Raw genomic sequence first — 11,510 nt, 5'->3', positions numbered from 1 at the left:
TGCAAACTGGTGGTCTTTTTGCTAAACAGCTCTCTGGAATTCTTGATTCTCATTGGTCAATAGTGGTTATCTGTGTTTAAAATATATATTTACGGCTTGTATCAACTGACAATCTCTTCTCACATAATAGCTTAAAATAACTAAAATCAAAATGCGATTTTATGTCCATTTATTTATTTACATGGTAAGTAGCCATGTAATAAGTAGGATGATGCATGGTCAGCCAGCCATTTTGTGCAAAATCACACTACTGTTTATTGTCCCTTACATACTGCATGACTATATGTCAAGGTTCATTAGGTTTTTAAGAAAAACAGGTTATATTTAATGGAACACAGGTTTAACCTTACTGTTATCATGTGATCTATTTTGGTTATATATCAAACCATGCCTTAATACATACAGTTCAAGTCAGAAGTTTACATACACCTTAGTTTTTCACAAGTCCTAACATTTAATTGTAGAAAATGCCTTGGGTCAGTTAGGATCACTATTTTATGAATGTGAAACATCAGAATAATAATAGTGTGAGATATATTTCAGCTTTTATTTCTTTCATCACATTCCTAGTGGGTCAGATGTTTACATACACTTATTAGTATTTGGTAGCATTGCCTTAAATTGTTTAACCAGAGTCAAATATTTTGGGTAGCATTCCACAAGCTTCTCACAATAAGTTGCTGGAAGTTTGGCCCCTTCCTCCAGACAGAACTGGTGTTTGCACTTTGCAGGCCTCCTTGCTCAAACACACTTTTTCAGTTCTGCCCACTAATTTTCTATCGGACTGAGGTCAGGGCCTTGTGATGGCCACTCCAATACCTTGAATTTGTTGTCCATAAGACATTTTGGAGGTTTGCTTTGGGTCATTACCCATTTGCGTCCAAGCTTTAACATAATGGCTGATGTCTTGAGATGTTGCTTCAATATAGCCACATCATTTTCCTTCCTCATGAAGCCATCTATTTTGTGAAGTACACCAGTGCTTCCTGCAGCAACGCACCCCCACAACATGATGCTGCCACCCCCATGCTTCACAGTTGGGATGGTGTTATTCATCTTGCAAGCCTCACCCTATATAATCCAAACATTACGATGGTCATTATGGTCAAAAAAGTTCCATTTTTGTTTCATCAGACCAGAGTAAATTTCTCCAAAAAGTAAGATCTTTGGTTGATTTCTTTTGATTTTCCCATGATTTCAAGCAAAGAGGAACTGAGTGTGAAGGTTGGCCTTAAAGTACATCCACAGGTACACCTCCAATTAGCCTATCAGAAGCTAATTGCCTAAAGGCTTGACATAATTTTCTGGAATTTTCCAAGCTTAAAGGCACGGTTAATTTAGTGAATGTAAATTCTGACCCACTGGAATTGTGATATAGTAAATTAAAAGTGATACAATCTGTCTGTAAACAGTTATTGGAAAAATTACTTGTGTCATGTATAAAGTAGATGTCGTAAAGACTTGCCAAAACGAATCGGTTACCTAACGTAACCTCGGTTCTCTCTAGAAGAGGGAACGAGTATTGCGTAAGCTAGCTTACGCTACGGGAAAGATTCATCTTTTCTGAGATATTGAAGCCAAAAAATTATCCTTAATTTTGTATCCATTGTCAACGCAGTGCAGCAGCTGCATACCTTGAGCCGGGCTAGCTAGCGAGCTCATAGGTTGCTCTGCGGCAACTGCTGCAGCCTATAGACGAACTTGAGTGAACTTGCGTCCAATGACGAGCTCGCGCCGTCACTGTATCAAAGCCCGCCAGAATGGGCGTGGCTAGAGTGCATATAAGCGTAAGTTCAGTAGGCTGGAACCCTGGTTTTCATTGAATGAAGCGAAAATGCGCTGGGTGAAGCGACACGGCCGGCTACGCAATACTCGTTCCCTCTTCTAGAGAGAACCGAGGTTACGTTAGGTAAACGATTCATTCTCTTACGAGAGGTTCTCTCGTATTGCGTAAGCTAGCTTACGCTACGGGAACCCATTGTCAACGCTGTGCGTGCCAAGCATCCACTGCATGAGCCCAGGGGTGGGGGGACCCGGGGGAGCCCTTGTGAGTGGGGGAATAATATTTGGCCGGCAAGAGTGCGGGCCAGTGTGTGTATAATACATAAGCACATAGTGGGAAGGGAAAGACAGAGCAGCGGTGCCGGTCTGTGTGGGATGTGTCCCGTCATTGCAGCTCACCAGGGGAGCTGTAGCGTATTAAACCTCTAGTAGTTTTGCCTGCAGGGCGGGCACTTCCAGATTGTAAAATCTGACAAAGGTGGAGGGGGAAGCCCAGCCCGCTGCCACACATATGTCGTGAATGGAAATCCCGCTGGACCATGCCCACGAGGAGGCCATGCCTCTAGTGGAGTGAGCCCTAATGCCTAACGGGCATGGCAGGTCTTTTGACGCGTACGCGGCAGCAATAGCGTCCACTATCCATCTAGACAGTGTCTGTTTCGAGGCGGCGAAACCTTTGGTGCGCCCTCCGAACGAAACGAAAAGCTGCTCAGAGCGTCTGAAAGAGGCGGAGCGCGCAGTATACAATCTCAGTGCTCTGAGGATTGCTATCGGATGCTGGCAGCGCCGATAAGGAAATGAGTTGAGCTCTGAAAGGAGTACCGATCACCTTGGGGACATAGCCGTGTCTAGGCTTTAAAATGACCTTGGAGTCACTTGGTCCAAACTCAAGACATGCAGCGCTGACAGACAGCGCGTGAAGGTCTCCCACACGTTTAACTGATGACAGAGCAGTTAGAAAAACGGTTTTGAGTGAAAGGTATTTCAAATCCACGGATTGAAGCGGTTCGAAAGGGGGGGCTTTCATAGCTTCGAGAACTACGGAAAGATCCCAGATAGGAACCGATGGGGGGCGCGGAGGGTTCATCCTTCTAGCTCCCCTGAGGAAGCGGATGACCAGCTCGTTTTTTCGCAGTGACTGGCCGTGCAGGGGTTCAGCGAACGCGCGACGGCCGCCACGTACACTTTGAGCGTGGATGGGGATCTGCCCTTATCCAGCAGCTCTTGTAAAAACACGAGCAGCGACGACACCCCACATGTCCGTGGGACCAGGTCTCTGTCGGTGCACCATTTTGAAAACACAGACCATTTGGACGCATAGAGTCTTCTCGTGGAAGGGGCTCTAGCGTGTATGATAGTGTTTATTACTCCTTCTGGCAAAGCGACGGGTAGTCGTTGATCACCCACGCGTGCAGCGCTCTGGGTGGGGATGCCAGATCGTGCCGCGAGCTTGAGAGAGGAGATCTGCTGTCACTGGAATGGGCCATGGGGCTGTCAGTGACAGCTGCGTAAGCTCCGGAACCATGTCTGATTCTCCCAGCTGGGCTATGAGGAGCACCGAGTGACGCTGTTTCCTGATCCTCTGCATTACCTGTGGCAATAGCGAGACGGAGGGAAGGCGTAAAGCGGGCGGTTGGGCCAGTCCTGGGCCAGCCGTCCTCGCTGAGAAAAATACTGGGCAGTGAGAGTTCTCTTTTGACGCTAAAGAGGTCTATCTCTGCTCTGCCGAATATGCTCCATAACTTCTGGACTGTTTGAGCGTGCAGGGACCATTCCCTGGGGAAATATTGTCTCTGGACATTCTGTCTGGGCCGTCGTTCAGGTGGCCTGGCACGCGCGTCGCCCTCAGCGAGTGCAGGTGGCACTGGGACCAACTCAGTATGCGTTTTGTCAGATGGAAGAGGTTCCTGGATCTGACACCGCCCTGACGGTTTAGATAGGATACCACAGATCTGTTGTCCGAACGGACCAGGACGTGGTGACCCTGAATGACCGGGAGGAAGCGCGACGGCGTGCATCGACCGCTATCATTTCCAGACAATTTATGTGAAGGAGCTTTTCCTGAACTGACCATAGGCCAAAAACCGGAGAGCCCTCGCGAGACCGCGCTCCAACCCGTGTTGGACGCTGCCTGTCGAGATGACTTTTCGGCGAGATACAGCTCCCATCGTCACTCCCGCTGATACCATTCGCCACTGCCCAGGGCTGCAGAGCTGAGATACAGGTCTGAGTCACTCTGATCGGCTGGCGCCCGTGGCCCAAGCCCGGCGAGACGCGCGGTGTTTAGCCAATGCTGAAGCGGGCGATGCACAGTAAACCCAGCTGAAGTACTGCTGCGGATGAGGCCATGTAACCTAGCATTCTCTGAAATTTTTTCAGAGGCGTGAGGCTGTTCATCTGAAAGGATGCGGCTAGTCGCTGAACACGGCGCGCGCTGTGTAGATAAGCGAGCCGTCATCGCCATGGAGTCTAGTTCTATTCCAAGGAAGGAAATTGCCTGACTGGGCTGTAGTGAGCTCTTGGTCCAATTGACTGCAAGACCCAAACTGTTCAGATGACTGAGGAGAGCTGTCCTGTGAGACAGAAGCTCCGGATGTGACTGTGCTAAAATCAGCCAATCGTCCAAATAGTTCAGAATTCGCAAGCCCTGACTCCGCAGGGGTGCGAGCGCCGCATCCATGCACTTCGTGAAAGTACGGGTGCTAAAGACAGGCCGAACGGAAGGACGGTGTATTGATAAACCTGGCCATCGGCTGAATCTCAAGAATGGCCTGTGACGGGATTTATCTGAATCTGAAAGTAGGCATCTTTCAGATCGAGAGAAATAAACCAGTCCCCTGGAGCACATGCGTGAGGAGTTTCCTGATTGTAAGCATTTTGAACGGTCTTTTTGCGAGCACCTTGTTCAAAACCCTGAGATCTAATATTGGTCTGAGGCCGCCGTCTTTCTTGGGGACAAGAAAATAACGGCTGTAAAACCCCGACTCGCTCAGAGAAGGTGACACTCTCTCTATGGCCCTTTTGCACAGAAGGTTTGCTATTTCTGAACGAAGCATGCAGGCTGCTTCCATGTTCACAGTAGTTTCGAGCCAGCTCTGAAGCGGGAGGGCGGCGATCGAACTGTAGCAAATAGCCCTGTTTTATTGTGCTTAACACCCATTTGGATATCCCGGGATAGCTTTCCACGCTTTGAAGCGTAACGCTAGAGGGTGAATGGCCAAGTCGCCCTGATTGCCGCACACAGCGAGCTGAACAGAATGTGTGAGTGCGCTTACTGTGCTTATGCATGACTGCTCGCAGACAGCAGGGACAGGCTGTTCTGTGAGTGACTTCCGATTGAGGTGAATGGGCAAAGAGTCACATCTGTGAAGTGATGCTGCGAGCATAGTCACGGGCATGGGACTTACATACAGAGAGGTGTTTGCTGGCCGTGTGACAGAGCGGGCAGAGAAGGGCGCGAGACGGATTCGGTGGGCGTTTATTGACTCTAACACTCGAGCTGGCTGTGCCTGCTTTATGTGAGTGGGCTCTGATAGGGACACGGAAGTGTAATGCTTGTGTGTAGGGGTGAACACTGGATTGTGGGCACATTTTCTACACATAAGGCATGTTTGCTTTTACAAGATTTCTTTGGGTCGCCGTGAAAACGGCATTTGAGTGCAGGCAAGCGGGCAGTATCACCGGCTTGTTGGCTGCTGAATCCACCACTGCAGTAGCCTGAGAGAAGGGGACTGACAGGGGCGAAGCTTTGACGGTGGTCCGCCGCGGCGGGACTGAGCCGTCGCTTCCTAAACAAAGCTAGGAGGACTTCGGTTGCTCAGGTTTCAGCGCAATTTTAGGCCGAGGCCCGCGGGGCGGCGGTCTGCGGCGGCTGTCTGAGCGCGTTCTAGGGCGGCCGCCCTGTCGACGCTGAGAAGTCTGGCTTTGCTGAGCTGGGCGCTGTGAAGAGGCTCGTGCAGGAGGCTGGTCACGTGGGCGGCCTGCAGAGGAGCTTAGCGCGACGAGGCAGGAAGAGATTCATGGCTTGGGTGGCTTTCTGGACTTCCGAGAACGGTCAACAATGCCACTCACCGCGGAACCGAAGAGACCGGACGGAGAGAGCGGCGTTGAGGAACGTGGAGCATTCAGCTTCTCCCATGTCGGCTAGCGTTAGCCATAGGTGTCTCTCGGTCACAGTCAGCGCGCCATGCACTTCCCTAGGGCTTGAGCTGCAGCTTTGGTGGCGCTGAAGGGCGAGATCCGTCGCGCTCCTTAGATCTGAAACAGCCTCTGGGTGCCTGCCTTTCTCATCCCACTCTCGAAGAAGGTCCACTTGGAGGATCTGTAAAGCGGCCATGGAATGCAGAGCAGATGCGGCTTGGCGGGCGGCGGCATAGGCACGGCCAACACAGGCAGAAGTAGTTCTGCAGGCCTTAGACGGGAGCACTGGCTTAGACCGCCATCTCGCGGAGGGCGGGCAAAGGTGTGCTGCTACCGAATCCTCGACCGGGGATGGAAGAGTAGCCCCTCTCGGTGGCGCCGTCCACCGGCGAGAGGTGGAGACATGGGATCGGTTCCTGGCCGAGAGAGGCGTTCCACGATTTAGAGAGCTCGGCGTGGAGTTCCGGCAGGAAGGGAGCGGCCGGGCGCTGGCGCCGCTGGCGACGGCTCTGAAGAAAGCAGCCGTCAAGTCTGTTGGGAGCCTGCTCAGAGGGCGTTGACCACTCGAGCCCGAGGCGGTCGACGGCCTGTGTGAGGAGGAGCGTTAGTTCTTCCTCGTCTCCGGCGCGGGTCCTGCTGGATTCCTGGGCCGAGGAGGAGGCTTGGGAGCCTGACCCACTCCTCGCTGTCCGAAGCCATGATGGAACAGCAGCCCTTATCCTCCGCCTCGTCATCTGAGATGGCAACATTGCGGCCGCTTGGCGGCAACTGCGCGTCCCGGGGGGGAGGGGAGGGTGAAAGCGAGGCTCGAGGGAGAGACTCCGGCGAGGTAGTCGCTTCTAACACCGGTTCCGGCAGCCTTTGGGAGCGGCGCTTCTTTTTGCCCGGCGAAACGAAAGGCGGCGCGGTGGCTTCGGTTTTGAGTGCTTCGAGTCGAGCCCACAGAGGTCGCATCCACCGTCAGCGAGGGCGAGCTCTGCATGTTCCAGTCCCAGGCAGAGAGCGCAGATGAGGTGGCGGTCTCCGGCGCTGAGAGGGGCGCGGCATGAGGCGCAGGTGGTGCGAGGCATCTTTAAAAAGACGCTCGTTGCTATTTTTGTGAAGTTCGCTGAGGAACTAGCTTGCTCTAAAAAGGATACGTCACCGGATGGCGTAGCTCGCAGGATGGCTGAAGGTGGCGAAGACGGCCGGCTTCTTCGAGCGCTGTCCACGCTTGCTAGATGCCCCTCGAACGGCGACGCGGCTTCTGCAGTTCAGAGATGCGAAGAGCTTAGCTGAATAGATGAAAATCAGGGTTCCAGCCTACGAACTTACGCTTATATGCACTCTAGCCATGCCCATTCTGGCGGGCTTTGATAAAGTGACGGCGCGGCGCCTGTCATTGGACGCAAGTTCACTCAAGTTCGTCTATAGGCTGCAGCAGTTGCCGCAGAGCAACCTATGAGCTCGCTAGCTAGCCCGCTCAAGGTATGCAGCTGCTGCACTGCGTTGACAATGGATACAAAATTAAGGATAATTTTTTGGCTTCAATATCTCAGGAAAGATTAATCTTTCCCGTAGCGTAAGCTAGCTTACGCAATACGAGAGAACCTCTCGTAAGAGAACTATAGTTTGCTATGAAATCCATTGAGTTGTTAAAAAATTTGTTTTTATGACTTCAACCTAAGTGTATGCAAACTTCTGACTTAAACTGTATAATACAATGTTATGTGTCTGCTTTTACTATATAAAATGTGTTTCTCTGAGATTGACAAGAACGCTGAGATTAATTTAGCAAGGTATATTGTACATAAGGCTGACCAATCAAATATATGTGTATGTAAATGCGTTAATTTGCAAAAGTATGTGAGAAGACCATGTTCATGTTCATTGTAAATAAGAGGTCATGATAATTTGCTTTCATTTCTATAGTCACTAGATGGCGATATTCTACACACTGAGGCTGCCGTATGTGGACATTTTTTTATATTATTATTATTGCTTTAATCAATATAACATGACAGTCAAACCAAATGAAAGCACAAAAAATTTAAATAAAAAATAACAAGAAAACTAACAAAAAGATACATCAACAATATACAGAATTCAAAAGGCTATATATTATACAATATACAAAGCATATAGCCCCACACACTCTTTGACACAAATAGACCTCCTAAGCATGTCAACCTCCTTTCACCCTCTCCTATTACTTTGATTTGCTCAAAAGGGAATATTCAAGGCTTTATAAAAGTTAATACTTTTTGGCGCTTTACTGTTTTTTACTCCTGTTAACATATTAAAGTTATATTTTACTTCTATTTTGAAGTGTGTGAAGTTTGGTTTCTGTGATGACCATTTACATTTATGAATAAAAAAAAATCCATAAATATATAATAAATATATAATATACCATCTTTATGTTAAATTTTACTATCAAAATAAAACAAAATATCCTCTTTCCTTAAATGCATTCATCTTAATAAAATATTCAAAATCACACCATAACATTTTTGTTTAGATACAATAACAAAAAAGTGTACAGTGCCTTCAATTTCAATGTTACAAAAAGCACATTTTAAATCAATATCTTTCCTAAATCTTGAAATGACTTGTTTAACAGGATAATTAAACGAGGCCTCACAAATCTTATTGGTCACACAATACCTTCTTGTAATTTTAAAGGTTTCTTCCCAATTAATATTTTGAAATTGTGCATTCCAAAAACATTTGGCTGATGGAGCTGCACAATTTTGACAGATTTTCCTAAAATAGCTGTTATAATTTTTTTTTTATCTGTAATAATTATACCTTCCAACTTAACAGTAAAGTCAATATTTTGTCTTGAAACAATGTTATATTTTAATAATTCAATAAGTTCAAAAGGTATAGCATCAAATCACAGTCATAAATTCCTGAGAATTCAGAGTGGGTAAGTAAATTACAATGGCTGTTAAATAGTTGTGTCACCAATAAAATATATTTTTTAAACCAACTGTCAAAAAAATGATTTATTTCTGTGCTTAATGTATTGATTGTTCCAAATGAAACAACTGTGAGGGGAAAAGTTGTGCTTATACATAATCATCCATGATAGTTAGATAGTAATGGGAAGTTTACTGACATCAAAGTTACATTTAAGAAGAAAGTCAATGCCTCCAACTTTCTTAAAAAATTATATTTGGGATGTAAAACCATAACTTATCTCTTGAACGAATGTAATTTTGAATCCTATCCTTTGAAAAAACTACAAACTCCCAAACTGGCATTTCTCTGTGCAGTCAGCGCCTCTTCTATGAGTTGTGTGAATGTCCTGATCTAAGGGGGAGAGATTGAAACTGCGCCCGGCTGAGGCACACTCTGTTGCGGGGACCCTCATCCCTGAGTGTGCACTTTTGCTGCAGCTAGATAATAACGTGATGTTTAACCTGTTCAGATCGATCGGTGTTTCCGGTGTGGGAGGCGGGCGCGCTAACAAGGAGGCTAAAGATGGATTGAAGTGATTGAGGTGAGAGATGGTAGACTTGGCCACATTATACACTGCAAAAAAAAAATACGTTTTTGATTTGTTTTTGTTTTGGCTTGTTTTCCAATATAAATATCTAAAACTCCTTTAAAACAATGTACATTGTGACTCCAGTCAGGCAACCAATAAGCAACCAATTGGCCCAGTTGCTAGGGTGGGTAGAGTCACGTTGGGTTATCCTCCTTGTGGTCGCAATAATGTGGTTCTCGCACTCGGTGGGGCAACGCGATGTCTCAATGTCTCTGCGGAAACGCGTTCAACAAGCCACGTGATAAAATGCGTGGATTGACAGTCTCAAGAGGCAACTGAGATTCGTCCTTCCACCACCATGAGGACTTTATTGGGAATTGGGCATTCCAAATTGGGGAGAAAAGGGGAGAAAAAACAACAAACCAAAAACAATGTACATTTTCTTTAGCAGCTATACTGTAGACGAAAAAAATTGTTATGTGAGAATGTTGAATATAATATTAAAAATACAAATATTTTAAAACATCTAAAAGTCCTTTAAAAAAAAGATGCATTTACCGGTGAAGCAGCATATAAGAGGACCACAAGGAGGTTACCCCATATGACTCTACCCTCCCTAGCAACCAGGCCAATTTGGAGACCAGGCTGGAGTCACTCAGCACAGCCTGGATTCAAATTCACAGCTCCAGGTATGGTAGTCATTTACATTAACATACATTTATGCATTTGGCAGACACTTTTATCCAAAGCGACTTGCAGAGCACTTATTATAGGGACAATCCCCCCGGAGCAACCTGGAGTTAAGTGCCTTGCTCAAGGACACAGTGGTGGCGGCCATGGGGATCGAACCAGCAACCTTCTGAACAGTTCTGATTAACAGTTATGTGCTTTAGCCCACTACGCCACCACCACACACCAATCACAGTCAGCAACATATAAGATATATAGACTTGCTTTAAGTGAATAGATCTTGAATATAAGTATATTTTGACTTTACTGCACTTGCAGAAGTATAACAAAGTAAAGAATACACTTATATATTATTTAGCATCTTAGGCCACGTCCACCCTAATACATTTTAGTTTGAAAGCGCATCAATTTTGCTACATTTACGCCTGCTTTTTCGGTGGAGAAGAACACAGTTCCAGTGTGAATTAGCGTAAATATGGCTAAATTAATCTTCAACTGTATTAGTGTGTGGATGTGGCCTTAGAGTCTCCCCGTCAATTTAGCACCTCTTAGATACAGTATCTAATACAGAACAGATATGTTTTCCAGTCGCTTGAGTACCTTTGAATCATTGTGGTGAAAGTGCATGTGTGAAAGACTAAGGAGAAAATAGAGTTTATCAGGGTGCACAGTCACAGGACGATCGTTAGTAGAGCGCAGGGTGATTTTCGTTGTCATGCAGGGGAGAGGAGATAAGAGGTGCCCTGTTCCACAGACGAGATGGTCGGCCGTTGCCCCAAATCCAGGAGGGGAAGGGAGGGGGATAATAAGTGCATCGAGGTCACTGAAGCTATGTGATGAGTGGCTGCTTTATTCTATGGAAATCATCTTCAAACTGTTTCTATTCAAAATCAGAGACAGACCTTTTCTATCTCTCTAGAGACCTTGCTATCACTTGTGAGGCCTTCACGCAACAGTGCTTGATGCTTTGGTTTGTTGTCTCCAGGGTTGGGTAGATTAGACCTACTTCTAAAATTATTCAACTTAAATTACAACTAAAAAATAGTTATCAATAACATAATCTTATAAATTACACATTCTAATAATTATTTTTGGATTACTTTTGTACTACTAAGTGCATGTTTAGATGGAAATCGAATTTTTCAATATACTGTATAATCATGTAATCCATACAAAAGTAATTGTAATCTGATTAAGCACATTCAAAATCATAATCTAATTACAAGTACTTGATTTTTGTAATCCGATTGTGTAATCCAGATGACATGTAGCGCAATACTATCCAATACTAGGTGTCTCTGCTTCCATCTATGAATAGCTTGCATAAGAGTATCATTTGCATTTAACCTCTGAAGCCACATTAGATCTCACGTGCCCCAACCTGACATTATTGAAAAATACTCCACCTTCAAAGTTCATAATA

The sequence above is a fragment of the Xyrauchen texanus genome, chromosome 13 (assembly GCF_025860055.1).
Source record: "Xyrauchen texanus isolate HMW12.3.18 chromosome 13, RBS_HiC_50CHRs, whole genome shotgun sequence".
NCBI classification, from domain to species: Eukaryota; Metazoa; Chordata; class Actinopteri; order Cypriniformes; family Catostomidae; genus Xyrauchen; species Xyrauchen texanus.
This window is presented reverse-complemented; position numbering follows the sequence as displayed.